The sequence below is a fragment of the Mauremys reevesii genome, linkage group 12 (genome assembly GCF_016161935.1).
Source record: "Mauremys reevesii isolate NIE-2019 linkage group 12, ASM1616193v1, whole genome shotgun sequence".
Classification (NCBI taxonomy): domain Eukaryota; kingdom Metazoa; phylum Chordata; order Testudines; family Geoemydidae; genus Mauremys; species Mauremys reevesii.
Window position 1 is genome coordinate 42,740,620 of NC_052634.1, and position 21,727 is coordinate 42,762,346.

General features: G+C 53.5%; 1 protein-coding gene and 1 pseudogene across 1 annotated transcript in view; one reads left to right on the top strand and one right to left on the bottom strand.

Moving 5' to 3' along the window:
* The window catches only part of LOC120375611 (zinc finger protein 850-like), a gene marked incomplete at its 3' end in the record, with an annotated part of 610,246 nt that overhangs the window by 425,734 nt on the left and 162,785 nt on the right, over window positions 1–21,727 (bottom strand). The gene's annotated exons all lie outside the window — the stretch shown is intronic.
* On the top strand, window positions 614–866 carry LOC120376489 (annotated as a pseudogene).

Here is a 21,727-nt window from a genome sequence, read left to right on the forward strand (position 1 = left end):
CTCTGATCGTTGGGGCCTTGGGCGCCTGGGACCCCCTTAATGAGCGCGTGCTGCGGACCTGTGGGGTGGGCCGTCGCTACGCACGGCTCATGAGATGCCTAATGGTCTCGGACGCTATTCGGTGGTCCAGAGACATTTACACAGAGCACGTCACCGGCCACCGTCAATACCAAGAGTGAGCCGGCGTGACTCCACACACCCACAAGGGGGAAGAGACCTGTAAACTTCCCCTGTTGGACTTTATCCCCTGAGCCCTGAACCAACCACACTGAACTCTGCCCTGTGAGGGTCATCCTATCATCATTACCCAGTCCGCTCATTTATTCATGCCCACGACTATCCATAACCTGTTTGTATGAGTGATGTGCCCTCACTGCTTGCTGGCTGTACCTTGAACTCTCCCACCGTATACCCCGCATTGGGGACATGACAGACTGTGTATCTGTATATGCTGCCTAACACCAAAATGCTAACATCCCCCCACAACCTGTATGTTACCCCCAATGACACAATAACTGACGCTTCAAACACTTTGTATCGTTTATTTTAAATATTCTCTAATAAAATTTAAATCTGTTCTTATCAGTTGGCTCGTTGAGCTCAGATGGGGTGAGTAGTCTCTTGGCCTATCCAAGGCCGTGATCAATTGTCTTGATGTTATTGGTCTTTTGGCCTCGAGATGAAAACCTGGTCTGTGTCTTGGGAACCTTGAAGAAACATTATCTAAAGTTGTATCTGATAGGTCCTTTATTTGAGGACTGTATATTAAATTGATTTTTGAAACAAGGGGATGGAATAGGAGCTTGCTCTGTCCACCGCATGCATTGACCTGGTATTGCAGTGTCTCCAGGACCAGTGCCTCTTCTTCTGGGGAGAATTGTCTGGTTAAAAAGCAGAAAAAGTTTCAGTTTAAAGATGCTGATTTGAGAAGATTTTTTTAAAGTAGTTGAAAAATCAGGTTTCTTTATCACTTTGGTTTCTTCATAACAACATATTGTTAAAATTTCTTGGGAGTGTTTTCTGAGTCTACAGATGTGAGTTTCTTTGTCTTGCTAGAGGATTGTTTTAAAAGCTGGGATTCTTCTGTTTCCTTTGAATCTTTTTAACAATATGAGGGATGAATGTTTTCCGGACTGAGGGTCTGTTTGGGAGATGGTTGGTTGGGGGGGGGTTGTGTGTGGGGGGACACACACACAGATTGGTAATATTCGAGTCACATGTGTATCAATAACTGGATGAGTTACACAGACTTCTCCCCACCCAGCCTACGTTCCATGTATCTTGACTGAGCCTGTCGCCCACCATCCCAGAGCAGAAGCCTGAAGCCTGAGCCCCACCGCACTCCCTCAGTTACAGCCCGGGAGGCTGTGGCCACAATAAAAGCCCCTGCTGGCCACATTTGAGAAATGCTGGAGCCTCACAGTAAACAAATCCCAGCAGGTTTGTCACACCCTGTCCCCCACCCTGGGGATTTCCTGCCCTCTCCCACCCAGACCAACCTTCCTGGAAGTTCCCACCCCCTATGTATTTACTGCCCTTTCTCCCCGCCAAGGGAACCCGCCAGCAACTCCCTGCTAATCCCTCCCTCAACTGGCTCCACCGCAGCCATTTCCCTTCCCCGGCCCCTGGGAGGACGGAATGAGCTGGAGCAAAACATGGATGTTGCGCTGCAGCCTGTTAGGGCAAAAAGGGCAACTGGGGACATGTCAGAACAGGAAATAATTTCCCAGCACAATTCCCCCCAGGCTCCTGCGACTGTGGGGCTTGTTTCTGATCCTTAGTCCGTTCACGTATCCAGGCAGAGTTCCTCTGGGCGGCATCCGCTGGCTCCCTTGACGCCTTCGAGGAGCAGTGGGGGCTGCTTCTCTGCTTCTCTGCTCAGTGTCCCCGTCAGGCTCCCTTCTTATGACCCTTTGACCGCACTCCTGTCCCTGTTCTTTTATTAGTTGTCCCCCGCAATTAGTGGGTTTCTGAGGCCCTGTGGAACCTCCCCTTAGGCTGGGGGGGGGGGATGCGTTAGCATGGGGCGGGCTTTGGGTTTCCCGGAAACCCAATAGACACAGCTATTCCAGCTTGTCCTGCATGTGACAGAAAAATTCAAATCTAGGGCTGTCAATTAATCGCAGTTAACTTACACAATTAACTTTAAAAAAATCACGATTAATCTCTTTTAATCACATCGTTAAACAATAGAATACCAATTTAAATTTATTTTTGTTTTTCTACATTTTCAATATATTGATTTCAATTACAACACAGAATACGAAGTGTACAGTGCTCACTATATATAGTTTTATTACAAATATTTACACTGTAAAATATAAAGTACTGCAGTGCAATCTCTTTATCATTAAAGTGCAACTTGCATATGTAGATTTTTTTGTTGCATAAGTGGACTCAAAAAGAAAACAATGTAAAACTTTAGAGTCCAGTCAGTCCTACTTCTTGTTCAGCCAATCGCTAAGACAAACAAGTTTGTTTACATTTACTAGAATAATGCTGCCCATGTCTTATATACGTCACCTAAAAGTGAGAACAGGCTCTCTCATGGCACTTTTGTAGCCAGCGTTGCAAGGTATTAACGTGCCAGATATGCTAACATCCATATGCCTTCATACTTCAACCACCATTCCAGAGGACATGCTCCATGCTGATAACGCTCGTTAAAAAAATAATGCGTTAATTTGTGACTGAAGACCTTGATGAAGAACTGTATGTCTCCTGCTCCATGGTTTTATCCGCATTCTGCCATATATTTCGTTTTATGGCAGTCTTGGGTGATGCCCCAGCACATGTTGTTCACTTTAAGAACACTTTCAATGCAAATTTGACAAAAAACACAAAGAAGGTATAATGTGAGATTTCTAGAGATAGCAACAGTGCTTGACCCAAGGTTTAAGAATCTGAAGAGCCTTCCAAAATCCAAGAGGGACGAGGTGTGAAACATGTTGTCAGAAGTCCTTAAAGAGCAACACTCTGATGCAGACACTGCAGAACCTGAACCACTAGACAGGACAATCAATCTTCGGTGGGTGGCATCTGACTCAGATGAGGAATATGAATGTACTTTGGATCGTTATCGAGCAGTACCTGTCATCAGCATGGAAGCATGTCCCTGGCCTCTGATTGCTAGAAGCTGGGAGGGGAGAACAGGGGCTGGAGCTCTCCATGGCCGCCTGGTCTGGTCACTCTCTCTGAAGCCCGTAGCCAGGGCCAGCCTTAGGGGTGGGTGCCACCAGGGAATTGCCCAGGGGTACCGTGGTCAAGGGCGGTGCTGTACGGTGGCAGAGAGGTGTGTGCTGCTGGTGTAAAGTCAGAAACTGCTCCCGGCTGGCAGGGGAGTGCTGCTTGGGGTGGTGCCCAGATTTCTCCCTGCTCCCTCCCGGCATAGGAACATGGGGGGAGGGAGGGGAAGAGAAGGGGGAGAGAGCGGTGATGAGCGGCTACTGCTCCCCCCAATGTTCCTCCGTGCCCCCCTAGGGGGCTGTGAGGGGGGAGCAAGGAGCGACATCAGGGCTCCCTGCCTCCAGGTCACCTTCCCCACCTGGGCTGCATAAGGGGAGGACAAAGAGCAGCCGCCCAGGTAGGGAAGGTGACCTGGAGGCAGGGAGCCCTGATGTCGCTCCTTGCTCCCCCCTCACAGCCCCCTAGTGATGTGCGGAGGAGCAGTGTTCAGGGGCGGCGTGGGGAGCGAGCAGCAATGCAGCTACTCCGTGCATCCAGGTCAGTTTCCCCGAGTGGGCACAGGAGGAGGTGCAGGGGTTAGGGGAAGAGGGGGCAGTGCAGGGATTAGGGGTGCGGAGGAGGCAGGGGTTAGGGGTGCAGGGGTTAGGGGCACAGGGGTGCCAGAGGTCACAGGTTTAGGGTTTGGGGGGCACAGAGTTAGCGGTGTAGGGGGCACAGGGTTAGGGGTGAGGGACGTAAGGGTGCTGGAGGGGGTGCAGGGTTAGGGGCACCAGAGGTTGGGGATGTAGGGTTAGGGGTGCTGGAGGGAGCACAGGGTTAGGGGTGCAGAGGTTAGGGGTGCCAGAGGGGGACACAGGGTTAGGGGCGTGGGGGAGGACGCAGGGTGAACAGTGCAGGGTTAGAAGCACAGGAAGGGGCACGGGGCTCTCCTGTGGCCCAACCCCACAGGAGATTGACCCCATGTTTAAAGAACAAACCTCTATACTAAGGGCTGCAATATCCACTGGGGTGAGAAACGGCATCAGCTCCTTGCTGCCCAGCCTGTGAGAGCTCTGACTGTGTGTCTATAAAGGGAACAGCGAATGGAAGCTAAGTGGCTCCGGTTCGCGCTCTGTTAGAGCCCCACCGGGAACAGTGAGCAGAAGTTAAGTTGCCTCCTGTTCTCTAACTGATGGGGGGGTGGGCAGCAGGGATTAGGGGCATGGAGAACGGGGGTGCCTGACAGGCGTTGGGCTGTGGGGTTCCCTGCTGCGGGGTTCCCTGCTGCAGCTCCGCAGACTGGAGCCTGCTCCTCCTGTGCAGGGCCAGCTCCAGCTTTTCTGCCGCCCCAAGCAGGAGGGGGGAAAAGGACAAGCTGCGGCTCTTCGGCGGCAGCTCAACCACACTGGTGCTTCTGCGGCTGTTCGGCGGCGAGTCCTCCCCCCCTTCCTCTTTGGCAGCAATTCGGCGGCAGCTCAAAGACTAAGACAGGGAATGAGGGACCCGCCGCCGAATTTCCGCCCAAGACCCAGCCGTGCTGCCCCGATACCGGACGGGCCGCCCCTTTGATCTGGCCGCTCCAAGCACCTGCTTGCTACACTGGTGCCTGGAGCCAGCCCTGCTCCCGTGACAAGCAGGGGCTGGTGCAGAGCGTGGCAGGGCAGGGAGATGACATCTCCCCTAATGGCGGGGCCTTTTCACAGCAAGGGCAGCACCTCCCCGCAGTAGCACAGACCCCACCTGCTCCTCCTGCTTTCTCCTGACACCAGCACCACCCTTCCCAGCACTGCCTCATGGCAGCATCTGCTTCCGGACTCGCACCAGAAACGGGAAGTCTGGGCCGGGCCTGGCAGCAGCTGTCAAGAAATGGAAGCAGGAGACACGACCACTCCCATGTTGCTGTGGGGCCTGTCCTGGCTGGTGGGAGATGGAGGCAGTGGACACTACCACTCCCATGGTGCCGTAGGGTTTTCAGGTGGGGTGCTCCCCCGCCAGGGTTGGGCTCCAGGGGAAGTTTGGCAGCTTAAGGGACTGGGGGGGGGGGTTGCTTGGATGAGGTTTGAGGACCAACAGCGAAGGGGAAGTTGGACACTGGCCAGAATACCAGGAGACAAGGCAGGGGAGGTGATACCTGTTACTGGACCAGCTTTGGAGCCACACAGGGTCTTCTTCATGCAGGGGAAAGGTGCTCAGAGCATCACAGTTCAGTAGAAGGTGGAACGCTCTCCCCCGAACACCAGACATTCCCCTACTTCCTGGAAGAGGGGGCCTGTCCCCATTGGCCTGTAAACAGCCCCACCATGTACCCCAGAGGTGGCTGCATCTTAGCACCAAGACACCAGTGGTCACTGCTCCAGAGGAGATGGTACATACAGGCCACTGCCCTACGTGGCCCCACACATTACTGCCCCAAGAGGTGAGGTACACACAGGCTACTACTCAAACTGGGCACCTGGGGTCACTGCAGCAATGGTTGGGGGGGATACATGCAGGGCACTGCTGCACATGGCCACCAGGGGGCACTGCTGCAATGGTGGTGGTGGGGGGGGGGATGATAAACAGGCCACTGCCTGAAGTGGCCACTACCACAATGGTGTGGGGAGAGGGGGAGGGAGATACCAATAGGGCACTGCCACACCACGGGGAGGTCACTGCTCCAATTAGTAGAGATACACATGGGGTAGTGCCCCAACTGGGGGCCCTACCCCAGAGAGAGAGGGGGCTGGGGAGAGAAGAGGAAATCAAAGGCCACTGCCTCACTTAGCCACCAGGGTCACTACCTAAATAGGGGACACACACACAGGGCACTGCCCCACCTGACCAACAGGGGTCACTGCCCCAATTGGGGGATATACAGAGGGTATTGCCCCACGGAGATGCCAGGGATCAGTGCCTGCCATACCTGGCTCAGGGGTAGAAGGGATAGGGTGACCAGATATACCAATTTAATAGGGACAGTCCCAATATTCGGGGCTTTTTCTTATGTTGGTGCCTATTACCCTCCACCCCGTCCCGATTCTTCACACTTTCTATCTGGTCACCCTGCAGGGGGGAGGGAGGGGGGCTACACACAGGGCACTGCCCTACTTGGCCACCAGTGCACATCCCTAGTGGGGGAGTGACACACACCAGGAGCAGGGCTCACTGCCACAAAGGGGTTGGAAGATACCCAGGGCACTGCCTGACACGGCCACCCAGGCACCCTGCCACCTTGGGGGAGGTGAAGAACACACCTCAGGCACTGACTCCTCTGGCTACCAGTGCTCACTGGCCCAATGCAGGGGTTGGGGGGAGTAAATACACAGGGGACTGCCCCACTGGGACAACACGAGTCACCGAGATGAGAGTGGGCTATGCAGAGGGCACTGCCCCAATGGCTGATATACATACAGGGCCCTGCCTCACCCACCCACCAGCGCTCACAGGCACAATGGCAGTGGTGGGGTCACATAGGCAACTGTCCTCAGTGGCCACCAGGGGTCGCTGCAGCAATGCTGGGGGGGGATACAAGCCAGGCATTGCTGCCCCTCGCCACCAGGGGTCACTGCTCCTACAAGAAGGCACCTACAGGACACTCCCGTGCCTGGCCGGCAGGGGTCACTATCAGTGGGGAGGGGCTATGGGGAAGCAGAGAAAGAGCAACTAACTGCAGTGGGGAAAATTGTCATCTACCGGGGAGAAAGAACGGACTCCGCTAGGACATCGCACCAACTCCGGCCAGGCTGGATACCAGCAATTCGGGGCTGGGGCAGCTCCAGCTAGAGGCTGGGCGGAGGCAGGTGACCTCGGTCTCTGTGCTGAGCAGGCAGCGAGGAGGGACAGGGAACCCCCCGGCCAGGGTCTTGCTGCCCAAGGAGGGGGAGATCTGTGGCAGGCTTTGGAGTAGCTGGTTCAGCAGCCGTGAGCCGCACGCTTGTCCCTGCCTGAGCTCTCCAGGAGCACATAACACACAGGTGTACACTGGATGTAGGCACCAGTGTAACGACAGGGCCAGACTCTGCTGAGTGCTGCCTGCGAGAGACAGGGGCAGAGTCAGACGGGCAGATGGGGGCAGGAGATGACCGGGCCAGCGGCCATGAGCTGAACCCATCACAAGTCCAGCCTGTGATGTCACCATCTGTCCCTGCAGCTCTCCATCTGTCCCACTGTCCGTCCAACCCTCAACCCCCCATCCGTCCCCAATGTATGTCACACACCCCTCACCCATCTGCCTCACACACTCATCTATTTCCTCATGCATCCTGCTGTCCCTCTGATTGGCCCTGCAGTGCCCAGGATGGGGGAGGGGATGCTGGGAGCTGAGGGATCCCCACAGATGGGGATGGGGCTGGCGAGAGGGTCACAACAGAAGGGGAGACACGGGGGGGCAGGTTGGGGGGGCTTGAAGGGGCTGTTGGGGCCCTACAGAGGGGAGAAGGGGAGGAGTGCTGAGGATGGGGATGGGGGAGGAGGAGGAAGAGGGGTTGGGGCGCTGAGGACAGGGAGGAGGAGGTCGGGGTGCTGAGGATGGGGAGGAGAAGGAGGGTGGGGTGCTGGGGGAGGGGAGGGTGCTGAGGACAGGGATGGGGAGGAGGAGGCGGGGGCAGGGTGCTGAGGACAGGGATGGGGAGGAGGAGGAAGGGGGTGGGGCGCTGAGGACGGGAGGGGAGAAGAATGTCGGGGTGGGGCGGGAGGAGGAGGTCGGGGCACTGAGGGGAGGAGATGGGGGCAGGGTGCTGAGGACTGGGATGGGGGGAGGAGGATGCGGGGGCAGGGTGCTGAGGACGGGGATGGGGAGGAGGAGGAAGGGGGTGGGGTGCTGGGGGAGGAGGGAGGAGGTCGGGGGTGGGGCGGGAGGAGGAGGTCATGGCACTGAGGGGGCAGGGTGCTGAGGACAGGGATGGTGGGGAGGAGGAGCAGGGCAGGGTCGGGGCCTTGAGGAGTGCGGGGTGAGCTCTCCTCCTCCAGGGAAGTGGGGAGTGGGGGTGAAGGGACAGGCCGGGCAGAGCGGGCAGGGTGGGGGAGGGGACGCCGGGGGCGGGGCTGGCGGGAGAGTCACGGGGGGGGACACTGCGGGGGCAGGTTGGGGGGGGGGCTGAGGGGCTGCCGCTTGTGGGGCTGTGTTGGGGACTTTAACCCCGACAGCGAAATTCGTTGTCTGTTCACAAAGAGACAGCCAACACCAGCAAGGTCCGATCAAAAGCCTTTTATTGACAAGTGCACGCATCAACAAAAGGCCGCTCGTCTCCAGTGAGAACCAGGCCCTTTTTACAGCTTAGCATTAGCCTATATAGACAGTTTTATTACGTCATACATCACTCACTTGAGCAAAACCCACCCCCCTTTGTTTAACAACTTAAAACTAGACACTTTTAATATACACACATGCCTAGACTTTATGTCTACAACTTTAGATTATTAATTATCTCTTAACAACACCCAAAAGTTAGAAATACAGGGGAGTTTTTAAACAAACCTATAACTCAACCAAAAGTTAGAATCTGAACCGTGGGATGCTAGAGTTCCTTATCAGCTCTTCAAACACTGTCCTTAGCACAGCTAATGGTATGCCAGCCATGCAATCCCTGGTTTATCTCAGGCTTGTCTCACGTTTTCCAGGGCTCTGTTAAACAATGCTGTTTTTCAATACTTTTCCACTCTGGGATTATCCAAAACCTTTGCTAGCCTGATTTCAGTCAGGTTAGCATAACTGTTTTATCTGCTATATTTTCATTCAGGCCTAACAATCCCCCCTTTGTCCCTAGAGGACCAACGGGACTCTTGGGACAACAAATTACCGCTTGGCAGGGCACAACCGGGCTACGTTTTCTTCAGTTGCAGACGAAGCTTTAAATCGCCTTCAGGGGTAACGGTTCATTGGTTTGGGGCTCTGACTATAAATTAGTGAGGTATACCAAGTGGTTTAAGTTCTCAAATGTCCTGGTGAGTAATTCTGTCCCACATGCATCCTCCCCATGGACCCAGCAGGATTTGGTATGTGGGAGCCCACACCCACCCTAACCGGTCCATATGCTTGGAAGGAGCACTGTTAATGTCCACACTTCCATCCAGAAAGTGTCCAAGTATGTTTCCCTGACCACAGATCAGATGGTACTCCTGACGTGTCTGTAAGGGCAGTGGGCCAAGTCTGGTCTGGATTCCACTGCAATGCCTTCCCAGCCTCAGTAATATTCAGTACCATCTCTGTCAGTAACGTCTGGGTCACAGAACTAAGGGTGGAAATGACACGTAACTACCAACTCCAGCCTGTACTTAAGACAGCTGAGCTTTAAAAATAAGGCTAGTGGCCTTTTCTAGTTGGCCCAATTTCTTATCATGTTCCCAGCTTGTAAGAATATTTCAAATGGCTGCTGTATTATTGGCCTGAGTCCACAGAGATCTGGTCAATTCCCTCTTCTTGCAGAGGAAACAACCTGGGCTCTCTGTTGTGCTAATCTAATGGCAGCCCCTTGTGAGCAATACATGCTGAAGGATTTATCCAAAACACAGGGTGCAGCCTGTAGAATAAACCCCAAAATCTAATCAATACCACAGTCTCAAACAGGGGTCCCACAAATTTCTTCCTGCCAGTGTATAATTCTTGGTTTCTACACCAGGGTCAGTCCTTAATGTCCTTTTTGGTCAGGAAATCCTGGATTCTGACACTTCACAACGCTGTTGGTGGTCACCAGGACTTAATAAGGGTCTTTCCAGCATAGAGCCAAAGCAGTCTTTTGCTGGTGGAGCTTTACATTAATCCAGTTTCCTGGTTCCAAGAAGTGGCAGGACTCGTAGGGTCTTTGTGTAGTTCGTCTTTACCTGTGAAAAAAAAGAAACCTAACACATTTCATTAGTGCCTGTCAGCGGTTTGCAGACTTTACAGCTGTGTGGGCACATTTAAGCCCTCTCTGTCTTGGTTGTTAGCTAAGTCTTAGCTGAGAGCAGTGTCCTGAAATGGGGCTAATGCCCTATCTTTAAACTCAGCATGTTAGCTATTTTTCCTCAGTTAACTCGTTCTTCTTCCTTTGTCCTGTTTGGCTTCTTTTAACCTACAAAGGAAACTTAGCCTTCCCTCATGCATCTTTTTCCAACAATGAACACATATACATTGCCTTTATACAGTACATTAGTCTTATTATTTAAAGTTTGTCACATATAGTCTGTTACTAAAATAATAATTTTTTTTTTTAGAGCTTTGGGACAACAAGCTAGGACAAGCACACCCACTTCGATGAGTTCAGTTAATACAAACTGTAGTCCAATAGCTTTCCACCATCCCCAGCCCTCTGGCTAGAAGTCTGAGGTAGCCAGAAGGATCCCATGTACAATATGGGGAGTGGGTTAACTTTCCATGTCCTTGCTTTCAAAGACTGTTAATATGCAAATTTCAATAACAATTGTCAATTAAAAGGTTTGGCCAATGTAGTATCTTTCTCCTACTTAAGAAAATGTATAAGACTTTACTATATCACATTTTTCTGATGCATCCAAACACTTTGTATTCTAAGTTGAACAAAACAAATATCTGCATTTTAATCCAACACTACTGCTTGATTTTAAATCAGACCATCCCATAAAAATATTAAACACATCAATTTTGGCCACAGGACAAACACCACAAGACAGAACATAGAACACAAAACACAATTTGTACTGTGCCAGCAAATCATGGTACGTTGAATGCTGTTCAGCTGGCATCAGTGTTCTCTGATTATCTGAAAGACAGAAACAGAAGTCTACCCTTTCTGGGCAATCAATCATCACTGAAAATATACAAGTACCTTAGTTGATTTCAGGCAAAACAGGGGAATTACCCCATATTTTCATATATATGTTTCATAGGCAGCTTAGGTCTCAGTAACTTCTACTTTATCAGTTAGATAACTTGCATCAATACAGATGCTTCCTGACTTGCTCTTTACTTTTAACTCCTGCTTTTAAACACTGAAAGAAAACATCATCACTTATAGTGCCTTTAGAACCTAATAAGATTTCAATTACATAGCACTATATACATTTTTTAGATAATTCAACTAAATGGGTCATAACCAAATGATTGCAATCTAATAAGTTCTTTGCCTGAATTTATTTACAAACATTTCAAAGACACCAAGAATTTTTCTCTTTAGCATTTTTACAAAGTTCAACTGCTGTTCCCTCCAGCAACTATGGAGTTAACTTTTCACACTGCCTTAAAATCACTCACTTGTTTTCTCCAACAACCACTTTTCTCAACTTAAATCACTATTACAAGTATCCTCCTGGGTATTTGAAATCCCCATGTTTATACCTATTTACTCCTTTCTTCCACTAGACCCTCAAAAGTTTCCAACCTGTTCTCCAAGCTCTCTGTCTGTTGCCTGGCCGCCTGGGCCCGATCCTTTTTTTTTTTTTTTTTTTTTTGAACCGTCTCTTTTCATGGGTACCAACGTAGTCCACTACCAGTTTTAACTAGGAGGGTGGGCTTTTTAAGTAGCCCCCACCCTTCTGGTCCTTTCCCTAAAACATTTCTACTCACAAAACTACTCGAGTCCTCCCCTGTGAGGCTTGCCACCTGGGCAAAATGCACGGCCCACTGGTGTTTAATTATTTAATTTCCTCTTGTAGCAAACACACTGCTGTTACGGTGTATGCTGAACACAAATAGTTAAATTTTAACAAGTCCCTAAAGGACTGTACTTGCTTAGCCAGGGCTTCCTTTTCTAACTGGAAATCCTGTCTCAAGGCCTGCAACTTGCCCTGGCGCAGGTTTGAGTTGCTGTCTAGATCATGATCTATGCTCTTAATTGCTCAGTTCTAGTTATCAAATACATATTTGTTTCTTTTCTCCAACTACTTTATTGCCCAGTCCTGCTGCAACTGGGGGTAGAACCCCTTTCTAGTTCTCAGACTTACTGCAGCTGAGAGTAGGCTCACCTTTAATCATGCAATCCTCAACATATCACACCAACAGTGCCAAACAAAGAAACACAAAATAACAAAGGTAAAACAGATAGATGGTGTAAATTCTATAGGGCTCCCCTATTCTCAATTGCTCACCAAACTGTGACAAATCTGTTACCAATTTATCTACTTCAGGACGTTGGGGAAGGATAAAACACACCATATAACCAAACCCCAAAGCTTTCCCAAGCCTTAAGCTACTTTAATACTCACACATATCCAGACTGACCACGTCTGTATATAACATTCAGAGAAGGGGAATAGGTGGACAGGAGATTATTCTGTATACAGCTTATCCAGTATTTCCAACATGCTTCCACTCTTGGGAGAGCTGTTCTTTTACACCCTGGAATCTCCTGCAGTGTCTCTTTCAGAGATTTCAGTTCAGGTCACCAAGCCATACCAGCTCTGGGATTGCAAAAACTGTTAAATCTCACTGAACAGTTAAGCTTTGCAAATGCAATCTCAGTTCTGTAACTTATATTACCTTTAATTTACCTCTGTCTATATTTTCCCACAGCCAGCTGGGGCCAAAAGCAGTTTTTCTTTGTACTTAACATAGTCTGACCTAATACACAGAGCAGCTCTCTTTATCTCTGGGCTTAGCTGAGTTTCAAATTAACCCATTCCTAGACGAATTGCTCACACTGTGTCAGAGGCTTTTCCTTTGGTAATTAAAAGCTCCTCTGAGATATATGATCTTATCTAGATTGAAGATACCTTCTAATGGACATTGTTTAGACGGATTTTCACGCGTGTAAAGATTCCAATTCTCTAAATACCTGCAGGTTTCAGGACCATAATGTACGTACATGTAACATACCGGGGTACCCTTAGGGGGTGAGGTGGAATATTTAGACTGTCTCTCCCCCATTTTCCACACACACACACACACACACACACACACACCAAAGCCATTATTTCCTATTACCACTATGCATCTTATCTTGCTGCACAGTCAATAAATTCAGATGGCATGAGCCCAACAGAGACAGACGTCCCCACGGACAGTCTTTCTCCCAGTGTGGCTCTGGGGCATATGCTGGGGGATTTTTTTTTTTTTTTACAAGAGCTCTCCATACAGCTTTAAACATACAGCTCCAAAAGCTACCCAATTCCAGAAATCTTCTTTTAATTTTTAAGTATTAGAGACAATGGGGCGTCCCCCAGGCACTTACTGCCAACTTGTCCCATTTGGTAAGGGGACTCTAACCCCTCTTTCCCTCGTTGAGGTAAAGGGACTCTAACCCCCACCTCCCGCGTCGAGCGCTCACTTACCTCTCCAGGGGACTCGAACACCTGGACTGGGACTCAAACCCAGGCTGGGACTCTAACCCAGACTACTTGGATCCTGTGTAAACCTGGACTGGGACTCTAACCCAGACCTAAGTTGTCAGGGACTCGAACCCCGACAATCTGCTCTGGGACTCTAACCCAGGCAACCTTGACCCTACTCAACGGGTAGGTGGATGTTGCTGGATTTCTACGAGCTTCAGCTGGTTCACAGAACTCGCCTTATCACCGACGCAGAGATCAGATTACCAGGCAAGGCTCCTCTAAACCAGAGGATGCGCGCTGCATTGCCTCAGAGTCTGATCCCCCGCCGGAGAGTCAGACAAAGTCCCGGCCGGAGTCGCCAAAGATGTTGGGGACTTTAACCCCGACAGCGAAATTCGTTGTCTGTTCAGCTAGAGAGACAGTCAACACCAGCAAGGTCCGTTCAAAAGCCTTTTATTGACAAGTGCACGCATCAACAAAAGGCCGCTCGTCTCCAGTGAGAACCAGGCCCTTTTTACAGCTTAGCATTAGCCTATATAGACAGTTTTATTACGTCATACATCACTCACTTGAGCAAAACCCACCCCCCTTTGTTTAACAACTTAAAACTAGACACTTTTAATATACACACATGCCTAGACTTTATGTCTACAACTTTAGATTATTAATTATCTCTTAACAACACCCAAAAGTTAGAAATACAGGGGAGTTTTTAAACAAACCTATAACTCAACCAAAAGTTAGAATCTGAACCGTGGGATGCTAGAGTTCCTTATCAGCTCTTCAAACACTGTCCTTAGCACAGCTAATGGTATGCCAGCCATGCAATCCCTGGTTTATCTCAGGCTTGTCTCACGTTTTCCAGGGCTCTGTTAAACAATGCTGCATTTCAATACTTTTCCACTCTGGGATTATCCAAACCTTTGCTAGCCTGATTTCAGTCAGGTTAGCATAACTGTTTTATCTGCTATATTTTCATTCAGGCCTAACAGAAATACGGGGGAGGGGCAGGGCTGGGAGCCAGGACTCCTGGGTTCTCCCCCAGCTCTGGGAGGGGAGAGGAGTGGGGCTATGGGGGTAGAGTGGGGGAGGGGTTGCTTGCCCCCCCCAACCACACGCTGGGTGTGCTGGTGCCTGGAGCCGCCGCTGGTTCCAGCCCCTCTGCCCAGGCAGCTCCCCGAGCCTGACACACACACACAGCCCCTGCACCCGCCCACCCCAGGGCTCCTCAGCCCAGAGGGGAGCCCCCCGCTGAGTGGGGAATCAGAACCCCCCGAAATTACCCTGGGACCAACATGATCTGCCCATGACAAAGTGTTGATCCTCGCTCCCCCCATCCCCACTCTTGACACCCACACACTCCATCCCCATTCTGTGCACACACCTTGGGTCACTGTGACATTGAATACTTCAATTGGATGGGGGGCCCAGCACCATGGCTATTCCCTGCCCCCCAGGGCTCACGGGGCCGATTGGGGGCACAGGGGGCATGATCCAGTGCCAGCCAAGGGTGGATCAGAGGTGGGGATGGGGCTGTGGTTTCTGCACCACCCGGTTTCTGGCACAGGCTCCTTCGAGGATTTGCATTTCTTGATAGTTTTCACCAGTGATGAGCTGCCAAAATCGTAACAACCGGTTCCCTCCTCCTCCTCCTCACCCCATGAGGGGTCATGCCCCCCACCGGGACTCCTGCCCCATCCAACCCCCGCCATGTTCCTTGACAGCCCCCACCCCAGGACCCATGCCCTATCCACCCCCTTCCCTGTCCCGACTGCCCCTTGACACCCCATCCAACTCCTTCTCTGATTCCTGATGGCACCCTGGGACCCCTACCCCATTCAACCACCCCTTCTCTCTGTCCCCTGACTGTCCCTGGAATCCCTACCCCTAACTGCCCCCCCACTGCCCCATCCAACCCCTGCTCCTTTCTGACTGCCTCCCCCGACCCTTGCCCGTTCAATCCCCTGTTCCCTGCCCGCTGACCGCTCCGACACTAATCCATTCCCCAACTCCCTGCCCTCTATCCAACACACCCTCCCTGTTCCCTTACCATCCTACCTGGACCCGGGCCAGCCCCGGGGCCAGGCAGGCAGCCGCGCCGCCCGGCTGGACCCGGTCCCGGGGCCGGGCAGGCAGGAGCCGCCCCAGCTGGACCCAGCCCCGGGCAGGCAGAAGCCGCCCACCCCAGCTGGACCCGGCCCCGGGCAGGCAGGAGCCGTGCCCGCTCCCACCTCCGGCTGGACCCGGACCCGGGGCCGGACAGGCAGGAGCCGCACCCACCCCGGCTGGACCGGGGCTGGGCAGGCAGGAGCCGCGCCCCGTGGCTGGACCCGGGGCCGAGCAGGCAGGAGCCCCGGCCCGCTGGACCCCGGGCCGGACAGGCAGGATTACATGATAATCAGTAAGAACAGAAGGCACAGATATCATTACAAGTAAAACAAACAAAACAAGCTTTCTAGTGACTAAAACTTAACTTCATAGAGTTACAATCTTTACCTAAGCAGGCAAGGTCCCAGGCGGGTGTTGTGTGAGGAGCTGTGTAGGCCCGAAAAGGCGTCCTGCTGGGCAAGGGCAGGTGAGGAGGGCCAGGGCTGTTGCTGCGGCCAAAGCCTTTGGGAAGCAGAAGAGGGCCAGGGGTGTTGTTGCCTGCTGGGGCCCATGCGACGGTGTAGGTGTACGCTGACCATAGCTGGTCTGTGGGAGCTGGGGCCACTCACTGTGCCCCTTTGCTCGTTAGTATAGTGGTGAGTATCGCCGCCTGTCACGCGGGAGACCGGGGTTCGATTCCCCGACGGGGAGGGTGACCCCTTTTGAAGGGGGGACAAAGAAATCCCTGGCCTGCCCGCCACATGCCTTGCATTCTCCTTCGACGGCCACTTCCCTTCGCACCCCGCACTGATGACTTTCACCTCCAGAGAGACAGTTACCTCGCAAGGACACGCTCGCCCTAGCCAAAGCCTCCCGGGGCCTGCACGTGGGGCACGTTTCAGAGCGGCAAAGGGAAGTAGGCTGGCCAGGGCCATGAGGACAATGGCCCAGACAAACGGGGAGGCACTTGGTCCAGGGGTGGAGGAAGACAGAAAAAGGGACAGGCATGGGATTGGCTTCCTCTCTTTTTTCCTTTGCTCAGCATTTGACCTGTGACTGTAATGGGGAGACTTGAGAAAGACCTGTGGCCGCCAGCGAGGTAGGTGGCCGCCCCGAGAGCGCAGAGCTGAGCATTTTCCGCTGGGCTGCTGCCTGCGCCCCAGCACCTGGCCGTGATCGATAGTGGTTAGTACTCTGCGCCGTGGCGCAGCAACCTCGGTTCGAATCCGGGTCACGGCATTGCTTTTGGTGGGGAGGGCTATCCTGCAGCACGCCTCGTGGCTCAGTCTGATGGCGTCCGTTTGCAAAGAGAGCCATCAGCCGGTCCTCAGTTTCTGCTTGGTCAGGGCAAGTCAGTGGGGTCCATCGGTCAGAAAAAGAGTCCCAGGACTTCTTGCTGGGCGCCAGGGTCCAAAAGCAGCGCATTCCTCCTGGAAAGGGCTGTGTTTCGAATGTCCGTCCAGTGCGCGTTGAAGGGAAGGATCTGCGTGCCTGGGAAGCTGCGTCCCTTCAGAGGCGCTTGAGAAGCCAAAGGGGCCGTGGGTGAGTTTGTGATGAGGTGAGTGTGAAGTGTGGAAGGGGGAGTGTGGCAAGAGGAGGTTTTGAGAGGAAAAAAGGTGCTGCTGAGCTGGTAGGGGAGGGCAAGGTCCCAGGCGGGTGTTGTGTGAGGAGCTGTGTAGGCCCGGAAAGGCGTCCTGCTGGGCAAGGGCAGGTGAGGAGGGCCAGGGCTGTTGCTGCGGCCAAAGCCTTTGGGAAGCAGAAGAGGGCCAGGGGTGTTGTTGCCTGCTGGGGCCCATGCGACGGTGTAGGTGTACGCTGACCATAGCTGGTCTGTGGGAGCTGGGGCCACTCATCATGCCCCTTTCCTCGTTAGTATAGTGGTGAGTATCCCCGCCTGTCACGCGGGAGACCGGGGTTCGATTCCCGACGGGAGGCTGACCCCTTTGAAGGGGGGACAAAGAAATCCCTGGCCTGCCCGCCACATGCCTTGCATTCTCTTTCGACGGCCACTTCCCTTCGCACCCCGCACTGATGACTTTCACCTCCAGAGAGACAGTTACCTCGCAAGGACACGCTCGCCCTAGCCAAAGCCTCCCCCGGGGCCTGCACGTGGGGGCACGTTTCAGAGCGGCAAAGGGAAATAGGCTGGCCAGGGCCATGAGGACAATGGCCCAGACAAACGGGGAGGCACTTGGTCCAGGGGTGGAGGAAGACAGAAAAAGGGACAGGCATGGGGTTGGCTTCCTCTCTTTTTTCCTTTGCTCAGCATTTGACCTGTGACTGTAATGGGGAGACTTGAGAAAGACCTGTGGCCGCCGGCGAGGTAGGTGGCCGCCCCGAGAGCACAGAGCTGAGCATTTTCCGCTGGGGTGCTGGCTTGCGCCCCCAGCGCCTGGCCGTGATCGTATAGTGGTTAGTACTCTGTGCCGTGGCCGCAGCAACCTCGGTTCGAATCCGGGTCACGGCATTGCTTTTTGGTGGGGAGGGGCTATCCTGCAGCACGCCTCGTGGCTCAGTCTGATGGCGTCCGTTTGCAAAGAGAGCCATCAGCCGGTCCTCAGTTTCTGCTTGGTAAAGGCAAGTCAGTGGGGTCCATCGGTCAGAAAAAGAGTCCCAGGACTTCTTGCTGGGCGCCAGGGTCCAAAAGCAGCGCATTCCCTCCTGGAAAGGGCTGTGTTTCGAATGTCCGTCCAGTGCGCGTTGAAGGGAAGGATCTGCGTGCCTGGGAAGCTGCGTCCCTTCAGAGGCGCTTGAGAAGCCAAAGGGGCCGTGGGTGAGTTTGTGATGAGGTGAGTGTGAAGTGTGGAAGGGGGAGGGTGTCAAGAGGAGGTTTTGAGAGGAAAAAAGGTGCTGCTGAGCTGGTAGGGGAGGGCAAGGTCCCAGGCGGGTGTTGTGTGAGGAGCTGTGTAGGCCCGAAAAGGCGTCCTGCTGGGCAAGGGCAGGTGAGGAGGGCCAGGGCTGTTGCTGCGGCCAAAGCCTTTGGGAAGCAGAAGAGGGCCAGGGGTGTTGTTGCCTGCTGGGGCCCATGCGACGGTGTAGGTGTACGCTGACCATAGCTGGTCTGTGGGAGCTGGAGCCACTCACTGTGCCCCTTTCCTTGTTAGTATAGTGGTGAGTGTCCCCGCCTGTCACGTGGGAGACCAGGGTTCGATTCCCCGATGGGGAGGGTGACCCCTTTTGAAGGGGGGACAAAGAAATCCCTGGCCTGCCCGCCACATGCCTTGCATTCTCCTTCGACGGCCACTTCCCTTCGCACCCCGCACTGATGACATTCACCTCCAGAGAGACAGTTACCTCGCAAGGACACGCTCGCCCTAGCCAAAGCCTCCCCCGGGGCCTGCACGTGGGGGCACGTTTCAGAGCGGCAAAGGGAAATAGGCTGGCCAGGGCCATGAGGACAATGGCCCAGACAAACGGGGAGGCACTTGGTCCAGGGGTGGAGGAAGACAGAAAAAGGGACAGGCATGGGATTGGCTTCCTCTCTTTTTTCCTTTGCTCAGCATTTGACCTGTGACTGTAATGGGGAGACTTGAGAAAGACCTGTGGCCGCCGGCGAGGTAGGTGGCCGCCCCGAGAGCACAGAGCTGAGCATTTTCCACTGGGCTGCTAGGCTGTACCTCCAGCGCCTGGCTGTGATAGTATAGTGGTTAGTACTCTGCGCCGTGGCCTCAGCAACCTCGATTCGAATCCGGGTCACGGCGTTGCTTTTTGGTGGGGAGGGGCTATCCTGCAGCACACCTCGTGGCTCAGTCTGATGGCGTCCATTTGCAAAGAGAGCCATCAGCCGGTCCTCAGTTTCTGCTTGGTAAAGGCAAGTCAGTGGGGTCCATCGGTCAGAAAAAGAGTCCCAGGACTTCTTGCTGGGCGCCAGGGTCCAAAAGCAGCACATTCCCTCCTGGAAAGGGCTGTGTTTCGAATGTCCGTCCAGTGCGCGTTGAAGGGAAGGATCTGCGTGCCAGGGAAGCTGTGTCCCTCCAGAGGCGCTTGAGAAGCCAAAGGGGCCGTGGGTGAGTTTGTGATGAGGTGAGTGTGAAGTGTGGAACGGGGAGGGTGGCAAGAGGAGGTTTTGAGAGGAAAAAAGGTGCTGCTGAGCTGGTAGGGGAGGGCAAGGTCCCAGGCGGGTGTTGTGTGAGGAGCTGTGTAGGCCCGAAAAGGCGTCCTGCTGGGCAAGGGCAGGTGAGGAGGGCCAGGGCTGTTGCTGCGGCTAAAGCCTTTGGGAAGCAGAAGAGGGCCAGGAGTGTTGTTGCCTGCTGGGGCCCATGCGCCGGTGTAGGTGTACGCTGACCATAGCTGGTCTGTGGGAGCTGGGGCCACTCACTGTGCCCCTTTCCTCGTTAGTATAGTGGTGAGTATCCCCGCCTATCACACGGGAGACTGGGGTTCAATTCTCCGACGGGGAGGATGACCCCTTTTGAAGGGGGGACAAAGAAATCCCTGGCCTGCCCGCCACATGCCTTGCATTCTCTTTCGACGGCCACTTCCCTTCGCACCCCGCACTGATGACTTTCACCTCCAGAGAGACAGTTACATCGCAAGGACACACTCGCCCTAGCCAAAGCCTCGCCCGGGGCCTGCACGTTGGGGCACGTTTCAGAGCGGGAAAGCGAAATAGGCTGGCCAGGGCCATGAGGACAATGGCCCAGACAAACGGGGAGGCACTTGGTCCAGGGGTGGAGGAAGACAGAAAAAGGGACAGGCATGGGATTGGCTTCCTCTCTTTTTTCCTTTGCTCAGCACTGTAATGGGGAGATTTGAGAAAGACCTGTGGCCGCCGGCGAGGTAGGTGGCCGCCCCGAGAGCGCAGAGCTGAGCATTTTCCGCTGGGCTGCTAGCCTGCACCTCCAGCGCCTGGCTGTGATCGTATAGTGGTTAGTACTCTGCGCCGTGGCCGCAGCAACCTCGGTTCGAATCCGGGTCACGGCATTGCTTTTTGGTGGGGAGGGGCTATCCTGCAGCGCGCCTCGTGGCTCAGTCTGATGGCGTCCGTTTGCAAAGAGAGCCATCAGCCGGTCCTCAGTTTCTGCTTGGTAAAGGCAAGTCAGTGGGGTCCATCGGTCAGAAAAAGAGTCCCAGGACTTCTTGCTGGGCGCCAGGGTCCAAAAGCAGCACATTCCCTCCTGGAAAGGGCTGTGTTTCGAATGTCCGTCCAGTGGGCGTTGAAGGGAAGGATCTGCGTGCCTGGGAAGCTGCGTCCCTCCAGAGGCGCTTGAGAAGCCAAAGGGGCCGTGGGTGAGTTTGTGATGAGGTGAGTGTGAAGTGTGGAAGGGGGAGGGTGGCAAGAGGAGGTTTTGAGAGGAAAAAAGGTGCTGCTGAGCTGGTAGGGGAGGGCAAGGTCCCAGGCGGGTGTTGTGTGAGGAGCTTTGTAGGCCCGAAAAGGCGTCCTGCTGGGCAAGGGCAGTTGAGGAGGGCCAGGGCTGTTGCTGCGGCCAAAGCCTTTGGGAAGCAGAAGAGGGCCAGGGGTGATGTTGCCTGCTGGGGCCCAGGGGTGTTGTTGCCTGCTGGGGCCAGGGGTGTTGTTGCCTGCTGGGGCCCAGGCGACACTGATGACTTTCACCTCCAGAGAGACAATTACCTCGCAAGGACACGCTCGTCCTGTCCTTCCGCCCCTGGGCCCAGCTTCGGGGCCTGCATGTGGGGGCACGTTTCAGAGCGGTAAAGTGAAATAGGCTGCCCAGGGGCATGAGCAGTGATTTCCCAACCCCCCCCCCCAGTTTTGTGAACTAGTTTCATGCCAAACCTGGTGGCTGAACTTCGCTACTTTGTCCTCACCCACAACTATTTCACACTGAGGACAATATATATCTTCAAGTCAGCGGCACTGCTATGGGTACCCACATGGCCCCACAGTATGCCAACATTTTTATGGCTGACTTAAAATAACGCTTCCTTAGCTCTCGTCTCCTAATGCCCCTACTGTACTTGCACTACACTGAAGACATCTTCATCATCTGGACTCATGGAAAAGAAGCCCTTGAGGAATTCCACTGTGATTTTAACAATTTCCATCCCACCATCAACCTCAGCCTAGATGAATTCACTCAAGTGGTCCATTTCCTTGACAGTACTGTGCTGATAAGCGATGGTCACATAAACACAACCCTATACCGGAAACCCACTGACCGCTGTACTTACCTACATGCCTCCAGCTTCCAGCCAGGACACACCACATGATCCATTGTCTATGGCCAAGCTCTAAGATACAACCGTATTTGCTCCAATCCCTCAGACAGAGATAAACACCTACAAGATCTCTATCAAGCATTCTTAAAACTAC